The 16,101-nt window shown below is 37.3% G+C and overlaps 1 long non-coding RNA gene across 1 annotated transcript; it reads right to left on the reverse strand.

Moving 5' to 3' along the window:
* Positions 1-8,811: 8,811 nt before the first annotated feature.
* LOC122528295 lies at positions 8,812-11,148 on the reverse strand. Its single transcript, XR_006306537.1, has 2 exons — positions 11,005-11,148; positions 8,812-8,893 (listed from the first exon to the last, which is right to left on the reverse strand). It is a non-coding gene; the product is annotated as an uncharacterized LOC122528295 (long non-coding RNA).
* Between the last annotated feature and the right edge of the window lie 4,953 nt (positions 11,149-16,101).

The following is a 16,101-nucleotide window of genomic DNA, read 5'->3' on the forward strand; positions in this document are numbered from 1 at the left end:
GATAGAGAGAGTAACCAGATGAATGACAAGACGCGTGCTGGCTTGTCTTCAAATGCAAGCTGGTCATTTCGAGCATCTTTTGTAAAAGTAATTAAAACAGAAAATTCATTACATCTCGTAAACGAAGACAGATAGGACATGTATTTTTATGGCTTTTTTTCATTATTTTTAGGCGTACAATCAGCTCCCGAAGTGGGTCCCACAAGTTACGAAACAGCTTGTATAAATATATATATATATATATATTTGCTAATTATTTGATGTTTCGTGTGATTTTCATCGCGTATCGTGCAGTAAAATATTATGACACGAAATGTCAAGTGGTAGTACAAGTCCGTGAACAACAATTCGCGCTGTCGTTTCCCTAGCAGAATTCGCTGACTATTTCGCTTGACGGTTCGTCGTGCTTCGCGTAAACACCGGAACTTGAAGCTTCGCGATAATCTCCGAAATGTCAGGTTGCGATAACCTACGAGATGTCGCGAGGAAGTAAAAGTACCGATACGGCAAGCTCGAATTATTTACATAGAACTGGGAAATTACTGTTGACGTTTACTTGAAAATAGTCAAATTCCCTGGATACTTGCTCTAGATCATTGACCAGGTATATTAAATTTTAGATATTTGGTACATTGTATACTATATAATTACTATATTATATTTACTATATTAGTATATTAGTATATATTAGCATATATACTTATATTAGAATATTTAGTATATTTAATAGTATATTTAGTTCAGTATATTTAGTATATTTAATATATTTAGTTCGGTTTATTTAGTATATTTAATATATAATAGTTCAGTATATTTAGTATATTTAATATATTTAGTATATTTGGCATATTATATTAGTATATTTAGTATATTATGTTCAGTATATTTAGTATATTTAATGTATTTAGTATATTTGGCATATTATATTAGTATATTTAGCATATTTACTTATGCAATATTATATTAGTATATTTACTTTTACAATATTATATTATTATTTGGCATATTTACTTTTACAATATTATATTAGTATATTTAGTATATATAATATATTTAATATATTTAGTATATTTGTAATATTATATTAGTATATTATATTCAGAATTTATATATTATACAGTATATTATACAAAACAATTAATATGTTATATATTATACAATATACTATATTAATTGTACTATATAGTATACCATTAATGTACCTAATTGTGTACTATTAACATAGTATACAATACTATATATTAATTGTACTATAGTACAACATAATATATTGTATATATTGTATACTATTAATATATTATACATAATATAATATAATATATTGCATATAATAATATTATATACTATTAATATAGTACACAATTAACATATTATTATATAGTATATTATACTATACAATTAGTATATTTAATCTAGATACTTGACAAAATATACCACTTGTACGAAATAATCGCAACACAATGTTCCAAAGAAAGTTGCTCATTAATTACCGTTAATCACCAGTCTCCTCGCGCATCAATTTCTGAATGCTCGAATTGTTTCAAAAGTATCAAATCTGGTCGAAGTCAAAGTCGAGGACTATCGCAGGTTACGAACTGCGTCGACGACCGATTTGAGCAGACCTCCCCCTCCCCCCAGTTCCCCTCGAGTCGGATGGAAACGAAAAATGAGAAAAAAAGATAAACAAAGATAAACAAAGAGAAGAAGGAATAAAGGAGTAAACAGCCTCTGCATTGACTCGCGGGTTAGAAACGTTCTCCGAGGAGGAGAACAAAGAAGGAAGCCACCGTCAGAAGAACACAGGGAGAGAATACTACGCGAGGCGCAGCGCGAGGAGAATTTTCGCTCAGAAGCATGCGCGTCGGGGTGAATCCCGGGCTCGATTCCCTTTGCCCCATTGAAAACGTTGCTCCCTTTACTTCCTCATCACTCTCTCTCTCTCTCTCTTTCTCTCTTTATTGAGCTTTCACCCTGCGCTATTTGTCCCCTTCCAGGAGGCAGGTGGCGTCGAGCGAGAGGATAGAGCGTACCGAGGGATGCGCTGGAAACAGCGGCGACACCTAAAAGAAGGGAGGAACGGATAGATCGTCGTTCTTTTTTTCGCGAACGGAGCGATCGATCGATTCTCGCCGGGGTGGTGGGAATTAGCCGATGAAACACAAATTTGGAAGTAATCGACTTAATCTGCGATCGTGTGTTTCGCGAGAGTTTGAAAAAAAACCGAGTCGGATAAGACGAAAGCGTCTCTCGTCACGCGATCATAGGTAGAACTGCCGATGTGAATGTAGATTAAAGCGTGAACTTTCCATCATGAAAGAGAGAGAGAGAGAGAGAGAGAAAGAGAGACGTTAAAGTAAAAAGAAGAAGAAGAAAGTAGAGAAACTTTGTAATAGTATAATGGTGTGCACAAGCACTTTTGTATATTTCGTGAAAAATCATTTAAATGTTCAGAAACATGCTGTCATTACGTTATCTGTGAGATATCTAAAAACTATGAATTTTACAATTACATAATCATAAATTGTAATCATAATTATAATAAAAATATATGTCATTTTGGTCGTTTTTTTTTTTAATGATTTTATAATTATAAACTGGTCATTTTCTGACATGACCAGTTTTAGATTTTATAGTTATAAACTGGTCATTTTCTAACATAACCAGTTTTAGATATCTGTAAGACATCTAAAAACTATGAATTTTACAATTATATAATTATAAATGGCGAATAATTATAACTACAAATTTGTCATTTTGATCGTTTTCTTTTTTTTAATGATTTTGTAATTATAAACTGGTCATTTTCTAACATAAATTATAAATTTTACAATTATGTAACTATCAATTGGTCATTTTCTAACAAAAATTATAAATTACATCGGTTGGTCATTTGGACCAGTTTTCAAGTGACTTTGTAATTATAAACTGATCATTTTCTCACAAAAATTATAAACTTTACAATTACATAATTATAAATTGGTCATTCTGACCAGCTTTCTTAACGATTGTCCAATTATAAATTGCTCGTTTGACTACATCTCTTATTATCCTGTAATCACAAGTTAGTCGTTTCGATCACTTTGGTAATTCCGCTCGTAGTGACGAAAACGGGGAAGGGCTGGAAACGTAGAATCGTTGGTAATTCACCAGCCGTTGATAACGTCGCCGTGGCGACAGCAGTCGGCAATTAAAAAAGACGCGAAACTTGTACCCCGGGGAAGAGAAAAGCTCCGACGAAATGTTCTATAACAAGCTTTTACAATAGGGGTTGCAAGGAGCTCTGGCTCCGGGTGGGGGTATAAGAGAGCGTGACGAGGGGAGAAGGACGTACGGACGCGGAGGATCGTGGATAAGGGTGAGAGAGGAGTGGAGAAGGAGAGGAGAAACCAGGGCGCAAGTATTGATCCCACACCGGGTGGTTGACACATTTACCAAAAACTTCGCGTGGTCTAGTTTCGGTCCTGAGGTCACGAAAGAAACGCTAAAGAAAATATAACTCGCACGCCTCCCTTCCTTCTTTTCTCTCCTCCTTCCCACGGAATTGGAATTTATCTCTACCCGGAGCACGGGCCGACATTTCGATCAATCGGAGCTCGAAGCCTGCGACTGATCCCCCTGCGACAATGGAACAAAAGTCGCTTCCACGTTCCAGATCCATCCGCAAATGCTCTCCGTTAAAAGAGGACGCGGGAGTGATAGCAGGCAAACGTTCGAGGAACGCTAGAAACGTTTGATCGACGCAGAAAATAATTCCACAAAGGTTTCAAAATAATTCCAAAGCTTCTCCCCCAAGAGAATTGAACCAATTTATATGGATGAGTAAGAAGTCGTCGCGGGTCTGCAATACACGACGCATTTGCATGACGCTCACTGCCTCGTGTCAGGCTAATTGGAAATCGACGCGTGCCAAAAACCGCTCGCGAGTGTTCTATTATAAAACTGGCAATGATAATGAACGCGCAAATTTCATCGAATCGCGAAGCGTTCTCCCTCTCGTGTGCAGCTTAACCTCCAGCGCTAGTAACTGGTTCGCGGACCATAACGAGTGACCAAACCGTATACAATACTTCGTCTTCTTTTTGAATTCATCGGTATATCACTGGATAGAAATTACTAAGAAGCAATAAATTTATTAATTGTTTTGCCATGGTTGTATTTAAATATATTTAAAACCAAGAAAATATTGCAATTTTGGACCAAATTTTCTCAACGTTGCACGTCATTCCAGCGCAAGAGGTTAACTACCAACTGATTGCGGACCATAACGAGTGACCAAACTGTATACAATAATTCGTCTTCTTTTTGAATTCATCGGTATATCAGTGGATAGAAATTACTAAGAAGCAATAAATTTATTATCTGCTTTGCCCTGGTTGTATTTAAATATACTTAAAACCAAGAAAATATTGCAATTTTGGACCAAATGTTCTCAACGTGGCACGTCATTCCAGCGCAAGAGGTTAACTACCAACTGATTGCGGACCATAACGAGTGACCAAACTGTATACAATAATTCGTCTTCTTTTTGAATTCATCGGTATATCAGTGGATAGAAATTACTAAGAAGCAATAAATTTATTATCTGCTTTGCCCTGGTTGTATTTAAATATACTTAAAACCAAGAAAATATTGCAATTTTGGACCAAATGTTCTCAACGTGGCACGTCATTCCAGCGCAAGAGGTTAACTACCAACTGATTGCGGACCATAACGAGTGACCAAACTGTATACAATAATTCGTCTTCTTTTTGAATTCTTTAGTATATCACTGGATAGAAATTACTAAGAAGCAATAAATTTATTATTTGCTCTGCCCTGGTTGTAATTAAATATACTTAAAACCGAGAAAATATTGCAATTTTGTGTCAAATACTCTCGACGTGCGTGGCACGTCATTCCAGCGCAAAAGGTTAACTACCAACTGATTGCGGACCATAACGAGTGACCAAACTGTATACAATAATTCGTCTTCTTTTTGAATTCTTCGGTATATCACCGGATAGAAATTACTAAGAAGCAATAAATTTATTATTTGCTTTGCCCTGGTTGTATTTAAATATACTTAAAACCAAGAAAATATTGCAATTTTGGACCAAATATTCTCAACGTGGCACGTCATTCCAGCACAAGAGGTTAACTACCAACTGATTGCGGACCATAACGAGTGACCAAACTGTATACAATAATTCGTCTTCTTTTTAAATTCATCGGTATATCACTGGATAGAAATTACTAAGAAGCAATAAATTTATTATTTGCTTTGCCCTGGTTGTATTTAAATATACTTAAAATCGAGAAAATATTGCAATTTTGTGCCAAATATTCTCGACGTGCGTGGCACGTCATTCCGGCGCAAGAGGTTAACTACCAACTGATTGCGGACCATAACGAGTGACCAAACCGTATAGAATAACTCGTAAAAAACTAAGAAGTAATGAGTTTATTATTTATTTTGCTAGGTTATATTTCAATATACTTAAAACTGAGAAAATATTGCAATTTTGGGCCAAATATTTTCAACATGCGTGGCAAAAAATATTCCAGAGCAAGTTTTTATTTTTCCCCTTTTTCCTTATGTGTAGTTGCAGTTCCTTGGGATTTGTGGTTCCCTATAACTTGCATTTAACATAAATACATTTGGCGTTGATTAACGAATGTTATCTCGTTGATTTGTGTGAGTAAGAAGGTTGCAAGTTTTTGCAGGGGGGAAATTTTCAAAAACCTGCAGTGCCTTGGTCCAGAGCAAGAGGTTAACCACTTGCGCTAGTAACTGGTTCGCGGACCATAACGAGTGACCAAACCAGTATACAATAATTCGTCTTCTTTTTGAATTCATCGGTATATATCGATAGAAATTACTGATAAGTAACGAATTTATTATTTTTTTTTTTACCTGGGTTTTATTTCAATATACTTGAAACTGAGAAAATACGGCAATTTTGGTGCAAAAAATTCTCGACGTGCGTTGCACGTCATTCCAAACGCAAGAGGTTGAACTCCACGGAAATAACAATACGCCCGAGGATCGTTTTTCCCACGTAGCTTTGCCGTGCTTATGAATTATGGGAATGTTGGGGCGCGGTCAGGGGAGTAAAAAGGAAAAAAAAAAAAAAAAAACGGAAAAATTAAATCGGTGATCTTCCCCCCTCTCTCCCGCCGGGGAGGGAAATCCCGTGGCCCGAACTCGGGAACATTGCCAAATGGGTCAGAGCTGGTATCGAGCTGGTACAGCGGCTACAGCGTTGTACTGCTGACCTCAGCCCTCCTTGCTCTCCCTCTGCCCTCTCCACCCCCCTTCCTCCCAGCCCTCCGCGTCCCCGTCACCCTAGATGGCGATCTAGAGCGATTCTAGAGCGAGGCCACAGCCGAGCAGAGATCAACTACGTACATATTTCGTACGAGCCCGCCTCGCGTCTTATGTCACTTGGTGCTTCTCTCCTCTATTGTCTCGCGACCGATCGCGGCCATTTCCTCATCGATCCCGCCTCGAGTCCATGGAACGAACTCGATGGGAAATCAGCTCGCGCTACGGAACATTGTTCATTCCCCTTTCTTCGAAATCGTCGAGCATCAACGAAGAACTTGGTCAAGCTCGCGTTAAATGCGCGACGCGATTCGATTCGATCCGATCCGATCCGATCTTTTGCCGAACGCGGATCGCGCTCTAAATCCGGGGAAATTCTTGCACTATTCTTCTTCGTGTTAACGAAGCGATGACCTAATTGCGCGTGCATGTTACCTGCACACAGCGCGAAACATCGTCGCTCATTATGAAACATCCTCGTGATACTGCCTGCGATGAATATTAATTATTTATATTCGTAAACGCGCGACGCGTTGCGCAAACTCTCGCTGACTCTCCGTTCTTTTTTTTTTCCAACGACTCTTCCCATTTTTTCCTTTCCGTTGTGTCGTTCCGAGACGAAGTTGGCTGTTTTCTGTGACAAGAGAAGATAGAAAACACCGTCGAAACGATTGACTTTTGTACCCGTTTCGACGATTTTTTCGACGATAATCGGATAATTGTTTTGCACGATTCCCATTGCAATTCGCAGCATCGTTTCCACGCGAGTAATTCTGCACGCGATTTGAATTTTAAATGGCGCGCGGGGTCGTTTCAACGTTCAAGGATTTTCGCGCTCCTTTATTTATTTTACCACGCGTTACAGTCGCGTACACCGACGACTTGAAAGTAGAATTCACATTTCACCAGCTGTAGCAACTAGCAATTGTGCAATGTTAATTGTTTCTGTCCTCCGCGGTATCGCGCGTTTGGAAAATAAAACTATTATCTTCGCGCAACGCCCCCGCGTGATCCACGAGCGAACAAAGATAACGAAGATACGAAACTTAGAAACTAGTCACACCTACACGTCTGCGTTAATTAAAACATACGACGTAGCGTGAAATACGATAAACTCGTCAGATTTTAAACACCAATAAATATTAATCATGTATGAAATTTCGGATCAGTAATTCAAAATAATTTCAGGTTTATTTTTATCTATACGTCGTTGTCCAAATATTGATTTAGTTTTTAAAAGAATTTCTCATATCATAAAAGATGTTAATTCAGCATGATCAATTCGTTTAATTCGTATAAATGGAGCGTCATTTTATTTTCTTTCCTTTTTTCTTTTTTTAATTTATATTCATATCAGACGAGATTCATTTTATCATTCATTTAAATTAATTCGTATTTGATTAATTGGAAGAATAATTTTATTTTTATCTATAGCCACAGCACTTTTAGTATTGCCACTCGAGGTCAAATATCATTTTGAGGAGCTATGGTTATTTACTAATTTATTATCATTAACTTACATTGGTCAAATAACTGTAGAATGAATTTGAGGAGGACCATAAACGGGCTTCGTGTTTGTACCCGATTCATCATTCGACTCTGAACCATTTTACGATCGTATCTGATCATAAATTCACGGATCATCTCCATCGTTGTGTCGTGAAAGAAATTTTTCCGATACTTTCCTCAACTTTTTGGCATAAAAATGACATTTGACAGACGTCACGCGTTTTCTAACGAGTATTGAATTATTATGTAATTTGTTCTTTCATCGCGTCATTAATTTTTAATAATATTTATTTCAATTTTAATGGTATTAATTTTGTTTACACGTAAGTATTGTGTTTACGACATTTTAACAGTATAAACATAAGAGCGTAAAAATTATCTCTGTCAGGTGTTGAACAAAATGTTCAAACGAGACATTTTTAATGGTATTTATTTCAGTTTTAATATTATTAATTTTTAATGGTATTAATTCTGTTTTTACAAGCCAGTGATATTTCGCGTGATCACTTTTTGTAAAAATAGTGTAGAAATAAGGATAGAAATTAAAACAACTTTATTATATTAGGAATAAGGATAGAAATTAAAACAACTTTATTGCATTAAAAATAAGGATAGAAATTAAAACAACTTTATTGCATTAGAAATAAGGATAGAAATTAAAACAACTTTATTGCATTAGAAATAAGGATAGAAATTAAAACAACTTTATTATATTAAAAATAAGGATAGAAGTTAAAACAACTTTATTACATTAGGAATAAGGATAGAAATTAAAACAACTTTATTACATTAGGAAGAGGTTCTAAAGATTTATATACTAAAGAAAATCAAAATATATATTTCTAAACATAAATGTATATCTAATCATTTCCTTTCACATGGTAAACGTGTTCAAAACGTGAACGGTGCCCTACAAAATTTCTCCCCCGGAAAAAATAAAGTAGTGAAACATATATATGTCGTAAATAAAAGACACCAGACACGTTTTTTCTTTTTTCAAATGTTGCAATAAACATCCTCTCTTATGGCGCCAAACAGGTGTGTAAGAGATAAAGTTTCTTCAATTACTTCGCGTACAAACTAAAATGTAAAAGTTCTGCTACTTCTTTTAATGAAAAACACCTTCATTGGAATTTTCAATATCTGCTTCCCTTATGTTAGTCGAAGACCAACTAACATAAAAATAATTGTAAGAATAGGAGACCAAAGGAGAGTAAGACTTGGCTAGGACCAACTAGTCTTGTTAGTATCGGAAACGTCGGCGATAGGAAATCGCGACACGCGACCGGGACGTCCCTCGAAAATTTCCACGAGGCAATAGGTGAAAAAAAAAAGAAAGAAGCGAGCTGTTCGAGATAAAAAAAAAAGGCGGTCGGTTCGACAGTTTGTCGAATGCAGCACGTGTCCCGTGCCACGTGCCTAAAGGTCGTTGCCCGCCTATGCTTATACCGGATTTCGTTTGATCCCCGGCCTCTCCACCTCCGCATTGCCCCCCCCCCCCTGCCCCTCTATCTTTGCCTAGCTCTAGCTCAACTAGTACAACACGTACATATGTATCTATGTATGTACGTACCGATCGAAGATTTATCGGAAAACACGCAACCGTGTTTTTTGTCACGTACTCGGTTCGTCCTTCGTTTCTACGTACGTTTTCTCCGGCAACTTTCCCACGCCGTTCTATCGAAATTTAAATCTACGGGACGTTCGACTCCGAAAAACAAGTGCTTAGGGAGCCGATGTCTCGGAATTCCCGGCATTCTCGGCGAGTTTACAAGGGGGCCCCTCAGTGGTTGCTACGTCGCAAGTTACACCTGTGTATCTGTTTGGACCATTCTCGCGATTTTTCCTTCGATGCGTCACGGCTTGGAGAGAAAGAGGCCGGGAACCAGGGGGGCCCCCTCCGATTTTCGCCTCGATCGTCTCGCCGATCATTACGTAACTACGTGTAATTTACAACGCGAAACGATTGCCGATGCAACGCGGACCGCTGGCAAGTAACACCGGGCTGGTACACTGCAATCGCCGCGTAAACCATCCGCTATTAATAGGAACCAGCCGCACCTATTTATCTTGCATAGGAGAGTCAAGTGCAGCTGGCCAACCGGCCGCTATCCACGACCGGCGACCAACCAACCACTCGATTAACAATCGAGTATGCCTGCGTATGCGTATACGTGTGCGTATATACTCGATTCTATCTACATTGGTGTTCTTTCTCTTTTTTTTCCTTTCTTCTTCTATTTTTTTTTTTTTTTTTTTTTTAATATTTTACTCTTATCGATTATACAGGGTGGCCATTGAAAGGCGGAATGATATAAAACAAAAGCAACTTTTACAAATACATGTTTTTTTAATTTATTTTATTTTATTTGTGCCTGCGTATGCGTATGTGTGCGTATATACTCGATTCTATCTACATTGGTGTTCTTTCTCTTCGTTTCCTTTTTTTTCTATTTTTTTTTAATTTTAATATTTTACTCTTATCGATTATACAGGATGGCCATTGAAAGACGGAATGATATAAAACAAAAGCAACTTTTACAAACACATGTTTTTTTAATTTATTTTATTTTATTTGTGCCTGCGTATGCGTATGTGTGCGTATACACTCGATTCTAGCTACATTGGTGTTCTTTCTTTTCGTTTCCTTTTTTTTCTATTTTTTTTTAATTTTAATATTTTACTCTTATCGATTATACAGGGTGGCCATTGAAAGACGGAATGATATAAAACAAAAATAACTTTTACAAACACATGTTCTTTTAATTTATTTTGTTATTTTATTTACGCCTACGTATGCGTATGTGTGCGTATATACTCGATTCTATCTACATTGGTGTTCTTTCTTTTCGTTTCCTTTTTTTCTATTTTTTTTTTTTTAATATTTTACTCTTATCGATTATAGAAAGTGACCATTGAAAGACGGAATGATATAAAACAAAAAGAAAGTTTTACAAATACATGTTCTTTTAATTTATTTTATTATTTCATTTGGAAATATAATTAACGGATTTTTTTTCAGTGTCATGTGTTTTTAATCTCCAAGGGATGCTCTGTAACCTACAAAAAAAAAGAAGATAAAGGAGATTGAAAATGAAGCCAATACTGTTTTAAATCCTTCAGTTTGTCAGTAGCCACCCGACATTATACGAACATATCAATTGTCAATTATATCATATGTATATACTTACATGGATGAACCAATGTTTCTGTTGTTTTCGAAGATATAGCTCTGTTAGTAAAAATTGAGAGGGGGCTATAATGTGGCAGTGATACGTAATTCTATTTTTTTGAATTCTATTGCTATTCTTTTCTCGTTACTTACTTTTTTTTTACACATTTCTCTCTTTACAATTGTATTATATATTTATATATATTATATATTTATATTATATAAATATATATTATATTTTTATATATATTAAATATATTGTATATTGTATATTTACGTATCATATATATATATATATTTATTTATATATATATATATATTATATATTGTAAATTTACGTAGGTGAACCAATGTCTCTGTTGTTTTTGAAAATTTGAAAATAGCTCTTTTAACGTGAATTCCCTAGCAGAAGCAATTGTCCATCACTAGTAATAGAAAATTTCCTAGGAGTCCCTTCTGTGACAGTGATAAATTCTACTTTTTCGAATTCTATCATTGCTATTCTTTTCTCGTTACTTTCCTTTGCATATTTCTCTCTTTCTTTGTAGCTCTTATCAGTTGTATTACATACTTATGTGAGTGAACCAACGTCTCCGTTGTTTTCGAAGACATAAAACAGATTTGTTAACAAAAATTGCCTAGCATAATAATTTTTCCGAAAAGGAAACATTATTCTCTTCCTCCTGGCGAAGTTTCGCAGATTTCAAGGTCACCCTCATTCTCTTTAAATCAGGAACTCTATATTTTCTTTCATAATGCAATCGATACAGCTTTTTATCCGCTGTAAAAATGTACTGACCCATTTGTGTCGAAAAATTAACCGTTTAGGAGATATTTTCGCTTCAATTCTTTATTTTTTCTTCTTTGTAAGATCCATCTACGAAAAACAAGGACAAAGTATGAGCGCAAGAATAGATTCTACAGAATTAAGTTAAGATGGAAATATCTCCTAAACCAATTATTTTCACTAAAATTAATCCCCTAAACTAATCAGACGAAATAAATCAAGCTGCATCGATTAATGGAGCAAAAAAAAAAAAAATTATATCGTTCCGCATGAAACAGTGGAGGTGAGTTCGAAATGACCTTGAACCTCTCAACTCACAACTGAACAACTTTTCCGTATCTTCGAAACAACGAGAATATGTATAATGTAAAGACTATTCATCCTCACATAAATTAAATCGATTTTCTCGTTTTAACCACTTGTGCTGGCAACTGATTGCGGACCATAACGAGTGACCAAATCGTATACTATTTCTCTTTAAACTCGCCGGCACGATGTCACTGAATCGAAAATTATTGTGACGTAATAAATTTATTATATGCTTTTCCTGGGTTATACTTACACTAAAGGTTATACTTATACTAATATAACTTATTATATGATTTTCCTAGGTTATATTATTATACTAAATACAGGGTGTTTCGTAACTTGTAGAACCCACTTCGAGAGCTGATTGTACGCCTAAAAATGATTTATGCTTTACCTGGGTTATACTTATACTAATATATAATATATAATTTATTATATGCTTTTCCTGGGTTATACTATTATACTAAATACAGGGTGTTTTGTAACTTGTAGAATCCACTTCGGGAGCTGATTATACGCCTAAAAATAATGAAAAAAAACCATAAAAATACATGTCCTATCTGTCTTCGTTTGTGAGATGTAATGAATTTTCTGTTTTAATTACTTTTACAAAAGATGCTCGAAATGACCAGCTTGCATTTGAAGACATGCTTGCACGCGTCTTGTCATTCATCTGGTTACTCTCTCTATCATTCCTGGTGTTTCTCGAATTTGTCGGAAGCCTTGCTCTATTCTATTTCGTAGTATTTCAGCANAAAAAAAAGGTCCAATTAAAAATTTATCAATTATTCCTGCCCGTACGTTTAAACTAAACTGGTGTTGATGTCTCGAATGCACAATAACGTGTGGGTTTTCTTCATCCCAATTATGATTATTATGAAAATTGAATGTACATTCCTTGTAAAACTAGCTTACCAGAGTTTGCTCTGTTTATAAAATTCATTATATCTCATGAACGAAGACAGATAGGACATATATTTATATGACTTTTTTTCTTTATTTTTAGGCGTACAATCCGAAGTGGGTCCCACAAGTTACGAAACACTCTGTATACTGAAAACTGAGAAAATATTGAGACAAAAAATTCTCGACGTGCGTGACGCGTCATTTCAGCGCAAGAGGTTAAAATCCCGCAGGAAGATACCTTCTCGTCGCGTCCCCAGGCAGGAATAAATACATCGGGATGCTCGAATCAATGGTCGCGAAGCAGGAAACGATGAGGATGATAACCGTGGAGCGGTTCTACTCGTAGCTGACGCACGTGTAAACCAATCGCGCGTACGAATAAAAATACAGCGTTCGCCTTTATACTCGTACACATGTTTCGCGCGATAAGATAAAAAAAAGGTGGCATATTTCACGATCCGTTTCACGAAAGATTCATCCGCTGAAATCCTGGAAAGTCTGAAGACTTCAAAATCGTGGGACTGATTTGAAATCTTCGCGATACGTTTTTTTGAAAGTAAAAAAAAAAAAAAAAAAAAAATGTGAGTAATTTCTCGTGCCTTTCCCCACAAGTGCTAACCTAAACTCCAACACCTTGAGCTTTCGAGGAAGCGCTTAACCAACATTCTCTCAGTTTTTTCAGTATATTTAAGTATATAACCCAGGCGAGAAGCAAATAATAAATTTATTACTTCACGATCATTTCTCCATCCAGCGATATCGTACCAATTATTGTATACGATTCGGTCACTCGTTATGGTCCGCAATCAGTTGCCAGCGCAATTGGTTAAGAGAGCAACAGCAATAGCAAGTACATTAGCATGATCTCTCTCTCTCTCTCTCTCTCTCCGTTCCTTTTTTTCGCAATGCGACATTCAACGGTTCGAGGAGCTTCTCGGACTGCTTCAACGCGTTACGGCTGCGTCAACTTGCGCGTGAAATCCCATGGAAACTGGGCACGACGTGGGACGCGGCTGCGCGTCCGGCTTGCTGCCGATAGAAAACACGTTTCTACGCCTATGCATTCGAATGAACATACATACATACATACATACATACGTATGTACGTAAGTACGTACCTACGTACCACGTGTCCTATCCTCGCGTGACTAGGTACAACCGGGAGCACGTGGCCCCCCACTACACGCCCCTCCAGTCCGTCGATGGCTCACGAAAAAGAAAGAGAGAAAGAAAGAAAGAAAGAAAGAAAGAAAGAAAGACGGACGTAGAGGGCAGAAAAACCAAACCCCAAGGGAAGATGGACGAAGAAAATTGAGGAAGAATATGAATGGTAGCTTGACCAACAAACCCCGTGAGGAAGAAACTCAAGATGGAGAGGGAGGGAAACAAATAGCCGAGGGTAGGGAGATGCGGAAGATGCTGAGGGTTGGCAAAGGGAGAGCTGCAATGGCTCGCGGAAAAGATGGAATTCTTCAAGGCGAACGAGGGCGGGAATCTCGTAACCTGCGTCTTATAAAATATTGCAATATCGTAGGTTGTTATAACCCGTAGTTATTATATTTTAGTTGCGTTTAATTACAACGGATGGTTTGCGTGCTTTTCTTTTTCGAGAAAAGGTCGACTAAGTGAGAAAGCGTCGAGAAAGAGTTGTTTTTAAAAGAATTGATTGTGTTGTTCAAAAAAGAGTTTTTATTCGAATCAATCAGCAAAGTGTTATTTGTCTAATTATTTTAATCACCACTATTGTCATTTAATAAGTATCATTTATACTTTATCTCTACAATATTTGGCTAGTCTTTTTCCAGCAAAATTTAATGGAAATTGGGAATTCCGATTGAATAAATCGATAGGTATATCGCTGCTATTATACGCGCCAATTATAAATCACGATATTTCGTCGTACAGTACACGAGGAAGATAAATGAATCCCCCATCCTTACGTTCGGAATCTTCCACTTATCATCGTAATGGCGCAACGAGACACAAAAATGTCGTATTTCATGTCACTGTCCAACCACACAACAAATACGCGCCGACCGAGATAACGAGTATATTCAAATCATTTAATATAATCGGACGAGCCTGCGTACGATCTTGGCCACTTCTGCTCAATCATAGCAAAATAAATTCACAAGTTTCCACGCCATGAAAATGTAAATGTAAGGAAGAAAAAAAAAAATTTCTCCATCTCGTAATTTCGACCTTTTTTTTCTTCAATCGCGAGCAACAATCATTTGCAACAAGTTTGCAACGACCTTGGTCAGTTAGACACGCCGACACGCTGGTTTAAAAGAAACGAACACGATCACCTACGTTTCGCGAATTACGAAACGAGGTTACGTACCATGAAAATTCCCCCTCCCCCCAACAGCAATATACGTATAATTCCAGCATAAAATGGAAGCGTTTTATTACGATAATTGTTCGCGTCGCGAGCTTCTTTCAATAACGCTCAACTCCTGACAGCGAGTAGTGGATGACACAGGGGAATAGGCGCTCGGAGAGAAAGGGCAGAGAGAACGGAGGACGGAGAAGGTTGTCAGAAAAAAGAAAGGAAGGAGCGGAGAGATGGGGTTGGAATAAAAGGGACTGAGGGGAGCACGGGAGAAAAGAGAGGGAGCTGTAGAGCGAAGCACGAGAGGAAGAGACAGAGAGAGAGAGAGAGAGAGAGAGAGAGAGAGAGAGAGAGAGAGCTGGAAGACGGAAGAAAAGGGGAGAGCAGAGCGAGAACAAAGTTGGTGGGGTCGATAGTTGGTCGAGTTGGCGAGAGAGCCGGTTGTGTAACAAAGGAACGAAGCAAATAACAAGAATCCCAAGGTGCATTCGTCGATTTACTCCGGCTTCCTCGAACGCACAGCGCGGCGTTCCGCTGATAAATTAGCGAACGTCGCTTCCCGGCTCGCAGCTACCACCTACGTACGTCACGCACTTGTGCATGTGTTGGTACTTCGCTTCCAATTCGCCGATATCACCAATGATCTGCCCTTCCGTCTCTCCGCGCAACCACCGTTCCGCGCGTAAGAATACTTCTCGCGCGGTTGGAACAGATCTCGATCGATGAAACTGCATTCAGTTCCTCGTGCAACGTTCAAGCGAACCAAGGTCGAGAATTCT

Source organism: Frieseomelitta varia, unplaced genomic scaffold, assembly GCF_011392965.1.
Source record: "Frieseomelitta varia isolate USP_RPSP 00005682 unplaced genomic scaffold, Fvar_1.2 scaffold_248, whole genome shotgun sequence".
Taxonomy (NCBI): Eukaryota; Metazoa; Arthropoda; class Insecta; order Hymenoptera; family Apidae; genus Frieseomelitta; species Frieseomelitta varia.